The 6,277-nt window shown below is 42.7% G+C and overlaps 1 non-coding gene across 1 annotated transcript; it reads right to left on the bottom strand.

Moving 5' to 3' along the window:
- Positions 1 to 5,431: 5,431 nt before the first annotated feature.
- LOC125405464 (U6 spliceosomal RNA) lies at positions 5,432 to 5,539 on the bottom strand. Its single transcript, XR_007233574.1, has one exon. It is a non-coding gene; the product is annotated as a U6 spliceosomal RNA (small nuclear RNA).
- Positions 5,540 to 6,277: the final 738 nt, after the last annotated feature.

Here is a 6,277-nt window from a genome sequence, read left to right as displayed (position 1 = left end):
TCCACTTAGTACTGTGGCTTCCTTTTCGTTTTCAGACATGTTCACTAGCATATGGCAGTTAGAAGAAACAGTGGACTTTAGTGGAACTTGTGGCTCACACCTGCAGTCTCAGTGCTCAGAAAGCAGAGAGGCAGGAGATCGCTGCAAGTTCAAGAGCAGCCCGGGCTTACAGCGTTCCTGGCCAACCTGGGCTACAGTGTGAGATCCTATCTCAAAGGCCAATAGCACTTGGGAGTCAGAGGCAGATGGATCTGAGTTGGAAGCTAGCCTGGTCTACAAAGTGAGTTCCAGGGAAGCCATGGTTACACAGAGAACTCCTGTCTCAAAAACAAACAAACATAAAAACTGTCAAAAGTAAATGAGTAAATACAGAGGATTTATTATGGGGATTTGATTATAGCTTCTCCTAAACACCTTTCTTTCTCCTCTTTCCTTGCTTCCTTCTTTCCTTCCTTCCCTTTCCTTCTTGTTTCCTTCCTTCCTTCCTTCCTTCCTTCCTTCCTTCCTTCCTTCCTTCCTTCCTTCCTTCCTTTCTTCCTTCCTTCCTTTCTTTTTTGAGACAAGGTTTCTATTACAGCTTTGGCTGTCCTGGAACTCACTCTATAGCTCAGGCTGGCCTCAAACTCACAGAAATCCACCTGCTTCTGCCTCCTGAGTGCTGGGATTACAGGCATGCGCCACCACTGCCCGGCTAGATGCTGTTTCCAAATAGTATTTTTGTCTTGTCTGTTGAGAGTACTGTTTATGTGGTTGCAAAACCTGTACTTCAGACTAAAGCAACAGTCGGGATCCACACAGTTTCTTTTTCTACCTCCATTTGACAGGTGATTAGACTCTCACCTAAGTCTGTTGCAACACCGTATCCAGGCAGACCAAATTCAAGAATCCAGCTATGAATCCTTCTGGTCTTCCACCACGGCCTCTCCAGAATCACTCTCAGTTGTGTAGCAGTGTGCTTGGAGAAGCCCGTTCTCCCATCCTACCTCCATTTCCTGGGAACTCTACCTTTTGGTTGACACCCAGTTCAGCTCTTCCTGACAGACCCCTCAGCCTTTCCTTCTAACCCATCTCCATCCCTCTGTGTCAGCTGCCAATCTCCAGAAACACTTTCTACCGGGGACCTTGGGACTCCAGTAGGCTGGAACTCGGTAGGCCACTTCGGCGGTCCTCCGTCAGGTTCTCTCCAGACTTACACTTGGTCCTGGAGCAGCCAGCTTGCAGGAGCCTCTACTCCCATCCACCTGCATTTCCTACAGATCTCAGCTCTTTCCCGAAGCCCCTCTCAACCTTTCCTCCTAGGCCATCTACATCCTTTCTGTCACCCACCAACCCGCAGAGGCCCACAGCCGGCACAATGCCTAGGATCCAGAGGGCAACAGCAACAAAAGAATGGAACACCCACCCAACAAAGACACCACCAAATACGGACACCAGAAACACTTCAAATGTAAGTCCGGATGCCTGATTCCAGACAAAACACAAACAAGAACAGTCAAGACACTATGCCCTCACCAGAAGCCATCAGGCCCTAGTAAGTGTGATGATAGAGCTGAAACACAAGACAAGAACTTCCAAATAGCAACCACCAGTATGTTCGAGGACCTTAAGGGATACGAATAAATGTTTCGGTGGCATAAAGCAAACCATGGGACGAAATAAAACAATTCAAGACATGAAAGTTGAATTTCAGAAAGAGATAGAATCACTACTGAAAACTGAAACAAATAAAACTGGAAATAAAGATTTTACAAAGTAAACAAAATAATCTCACCAACACTTTACAAGGCGTGGAAGAAGTCAGGTGTGGTGGCGTATGCCTGCCTTTAATTCCAACATTCAGGAGGCAGAGGGAAGCAGAGGCAGGCAGATCTCTGTGAGTTCAAGGCCAGCCTGGTCTACTGAGTAAGTTCCAGAACAGCCAGCCAGGGTTACTTAGTGAAACCATGTCTCCAAAAAAAAAAAAATTGGAGGGGAAATAGACAAGATCTCCTGAGAAAATTGGGAGCTGGGGATTGGGGGGAGAGAAGGAAGGAGGGAAGAGGAGGGGGAGGGAAGAGGGAAAGAGAGCACGAGGGAACAGGACAGTTGAGATGAGAGGAGGACAGAGAGGGAGAACAAGGAAAGAAATATCTTGATTGAGGAAGCCATTAAGGGGCTAGTGAGAAACCTGACACTAGGGAAATTCCCAGGAATCCACAAAGATAACTGCAGCTAAGACCCTAAGCAATAGTGGAGAGGGTGTCTGAGCTGGCCTTGCCCTGTAGTCAGATTGATGACTACCTCAACTGTCACCATAGACCCTTCATCCAGCAACTGGTAGAAGCAGATGCAGTCTGCTAAGCACTGGGTGGAGCTCCCAGAGTCCAACTGAAGAGAGGGAGGAGCAATAATATGAACAAAGGAGTCAACACCCCATGATGGGGAAACCCACAAAAACAGCCACTGGCAGTGGGACCAGGATTTATCCCTAGTGCTTGAACTGGATTTTTGGAGTCCATTCTCTTAGGAGGGATACCTTGCTCAGCCTAGTTATAGCGGGGAGGGCCTTGGTCCTGCCCCAAAGTGATGTGCCAGACATTGTTGGCTCCCCATGGGAAGCCTTACCTTCTCTGAGGAGGAGATGGGGGGATAGGGTGGGGAGTGGAAGGAGTGCCTCAGAAAACAATAGAAAAGATTGTTTAAATAAATAAATTTTTTTAATGGAAGAATTTCAGGTGTGTGGAAGACAAGATAAAAGAAATAGATAGCTCAGTTAGGGAAAATGTTAAATCTAAAAACATCCAGGCACAAAACATCCAGGAAATCTGGGGCGCTATGAAAATACCAAATCTGTGGATAATTGGTGATAGGAGCAGAAACACAGATCAAAGGCACAGAAAATATTTCTTTAAAAAATCATAAAAGGACATTTACCCAATCTACAGAAGGAGGCATCTACCAAGGTATGAGAAACATACAGAATGCCAAAGAGACCGGATCAGAAAAAGAATTCCCCATGACAAATAATAAATACTAAATGTACAGATCAAAGAAAGGATATTAAAAGCTTAATGGGAAAAAGACCAATTAACACATAGGCCCCTTGGAATAACACCTGATTTCTCATTGAAGACTCTGGAAGCCAGGAGGGTCTGGAGAGACGCTGTACAAACTCTGAAAGACCAGAGATGCCAGCTCAGATTTGAATACCCAGGAAAACTATCACAACTAACGAGAAAGAAAAACATTCCACAATAAAACCAAATTTAAGCAATTTCTATCTATTAATCCAGTTCCACAAGGACACTAGAAGGAAGACTTCAGTCTCAAGACGTTAACTATGTGCAAGAAGACACAAGGAATAAATAATCCCAAATTTGTCAATCAGAGGAGAAGAAAACCCACACCATAACAGCAGAATAGCAGGAATCAATAAACACTGCCCATTTGATAACTCTGAATATTAATGGTCTCAATTTCCCAATAAAAAGACATAGACTAACAGATTGGATTAGAAAAAAAACAACAGGATCCATCATTCTGCCGTGTCTAAGAAAACACATCATCATTAAGGATGGGAAAGGATGGTGTGTTCCAAACAAGTGGATCCAAGAAGCAAAACAGACTTCGAACTAAAAATCAGAAGAGATAGGGAAGGGCACTACACATTCAGTAATGGGAAATTTACTAAGAGGATATCACAGTTCTAAATATTTACTCACCAAACATAAGGGCAACCAAGTTCATAAAAGAAACACCATTACAGCTCAAATCATGTATCACATAGTGGTAGTGGGGACTTCGATACCCCACTCTCACCAATAGACAGGCCATCCAGGCAGAACTAAGCAGAAATGCTGGAGCTAAATAATGTCATAAATCAAATGCAGACAGACAGGGTCCCAGCACTGAGAGGGGGAAAGTCAAGGCAAGCTCCCCTCCCTAACCAGGAAGTTATCTTCAATTGACAGCCACTTGCAAAAGAAAAATCAGTTTTCTCCAAAGGAGGTCCACTGGGTTTATAAATCAGAGGCGGGGGTAGGCCCCATGCTGAGCAGTACCTAGCCAACACTAAACAAACTCAGTAGTTTTCTGGTAGTTTTTTTTTTTTTTTGTCTTATTGGTCTTTTGCTTGTTTATTTTGTTACCCGTTTTTGTGGATTGTGTGATTGTGTGTGTGTGTTTCTTTTTTATTTGTTTAGTTTTTTTTTAAGAAAGAAAGAGGATGAAATTGGGTGTATGATGGCTGTTCTTAATTGTCAACTTGACTACATCTGGAATTAACTAAAAGCCAAGCATCTGGGCACATCTATGAGAGACTTTTTTTTTCTTAGTTAAATCATGTTAAATGAGAAGACCATTTTTTTTTTGTTTTGTTTTCTTTTGTTTCAAGACGGGGTTTTTCAGGGCTGGAGAGATGGCTCAGCAGTTAAGATCACTGGCAGTTCTTCCAGAGAACCGGGGTTCAATTCCCAGCACCCACATGACAGCTAACAACTGTCTGTAACTCCAGTTTCTGGGGATCTGATACCTTCACACCAATCCACATAAAATAAAGTTAAATAAACTTTTTTTAAAAAGGGGAGGGGTTCTGTGTAGCCCTGCTTTCTTTTTAAACCACCCACTTTTTAAAAAAGTTATTTTTCTAACTTTTTCATTTTTCCCTTTTATTGAAAATAGAGAGGGCTGGAGAGATGGCTCAGTGTTAAGATCACTGGTTGTTCTTCTAGGGGACCTGAGTTCAATTTCCAGCACCCACATGGCAGCTCTCAACTGCTTTTAATTCCAGTTCCAGGGGACCTAACACCCATAGCAAAATACCAATGTGCATAAAATAAAAATAAATACATTTTTAAAAAGAAAGAATATAGCATATTTTTCCATACAATATAGCCGATTACAATTTCCCCTCCTCCACTCCTCTCGGTTCCTCCCCACTTCCCTTCCCATCCAGATCCGCTCCCTTTCTGTCTTTCACTAGAAAAGTAGCCTTCATTTATACCAACAGTATGCTCTCGGAGAAATCAGGAAAAATAATGTATTCCCATAAGTTCCCCTAAATAAGTATTTAGGAACATATCTAACCAAAGAAGTTAAAGACCTCAGTCAGACGTCGTTGGTGGTACACGCTTTTCATCCCAGCACTTGGGAGGCAGAAGCAGCTGAATCTCTATGAGTTCGATGCCAGCCTGGTCTGTGGAGCAAGTTCCAGGACAGCAAAGCTACACAGACAACACCGGCTCCAAACTGCCTCCCCTAAAAGCTAAAGACTTCTATACTGAGAATGTCAAGATATTAGAAAAGAAAATCGTAGACGTTAACTAGACCTTGTGGGTCATGACCCCTTGTGTGTGGGGGGGGGGTTGCAGTTGTTTTTTTTTAATTGCTCTTTTGGCTCTTTGATCTTTTGGAGACCTACCACCTAGCTACCAAATAAATCATATGGAGGCTTTTTTTTTTTTAATGCTTCATGAATTTGCATCTTATCCTTGCACAGGGGGCCATGCTAATCTCTGTCTCGGTCCAGTTTTAGTATGTGTGCTGCCGAAGAAGTGAGCACTTGATGCCCTTTCTTTTTTTAAAAAATTTATTACATATATATATATATATATATATAGTGTTCTAGGCACCAGATCTCATTATAGATGGGTGTGAGCCATCATGTGGTTGCTGAGAATTGAACTCAGGACCTCTGGAACAGCAGTCAGTTCTCTTAACCTCTGAGCCATCTCTCCAGCCCATATGGAGGCTTTTTATTACTTATGAATGCCTGGCCTTAGCTTGGCTGATTTCTAGCCAGCTTTCCTTCATTTAAATTCTCCCATCTACCTTTGGCCTCTGGGCTTTTTTCCTTTTCTTACTTCTGTAATCTTGCCTTAAACTCCTACTCCGTGGCTGGTTCCCAGCATCCTCCTCTCCTTGTTCTCTTGCTCCTTGATCTTTTCTCCTATTTATTTTCTCTGCCTGCCAGCCCCGTCCATCCTTTCTCCTGCCTTGCTATTGACCATTCAGCTCTTTATTAGACCAACCAGATGTTTTAGACAGGCAAGGTAGCACAGCTTCATAGAGTTTAAAGAAATGCAACATAAAAGAATATAGTACATCTTTGTACCATTAAACAAATGTTCCACAGCATAAACAAATACACACTTTAAAATAGCATTCCATAACAGGGGTTGAAGGATCCTTTCACAAGGGTTGCCTAAGTCCACTGGATTACACAGATATTTACACTATGATTCATAACAGTAGCAAAATTACAGTAATAATAAAGCAATGAAATAACTTTATGGTTGGG

This window comes from Myodes glareolus, chromosome 12, assembly GCF_982192425.1.
Source record: "Myodes glareolus chromosome 12, mMyoGla1.1, whole genome shotgun sequence".
NCBI lineage: Eukaryota > Metazoa > Chordata > Mammalia > Rodentia > Cricetidae > Myodes > Myodes glareolus.
The sequence above is the reverse complement of the archived record's forward strand: the minus strand, read 5'-3'. Positions and strand labels throughout refer to the sequence as shown.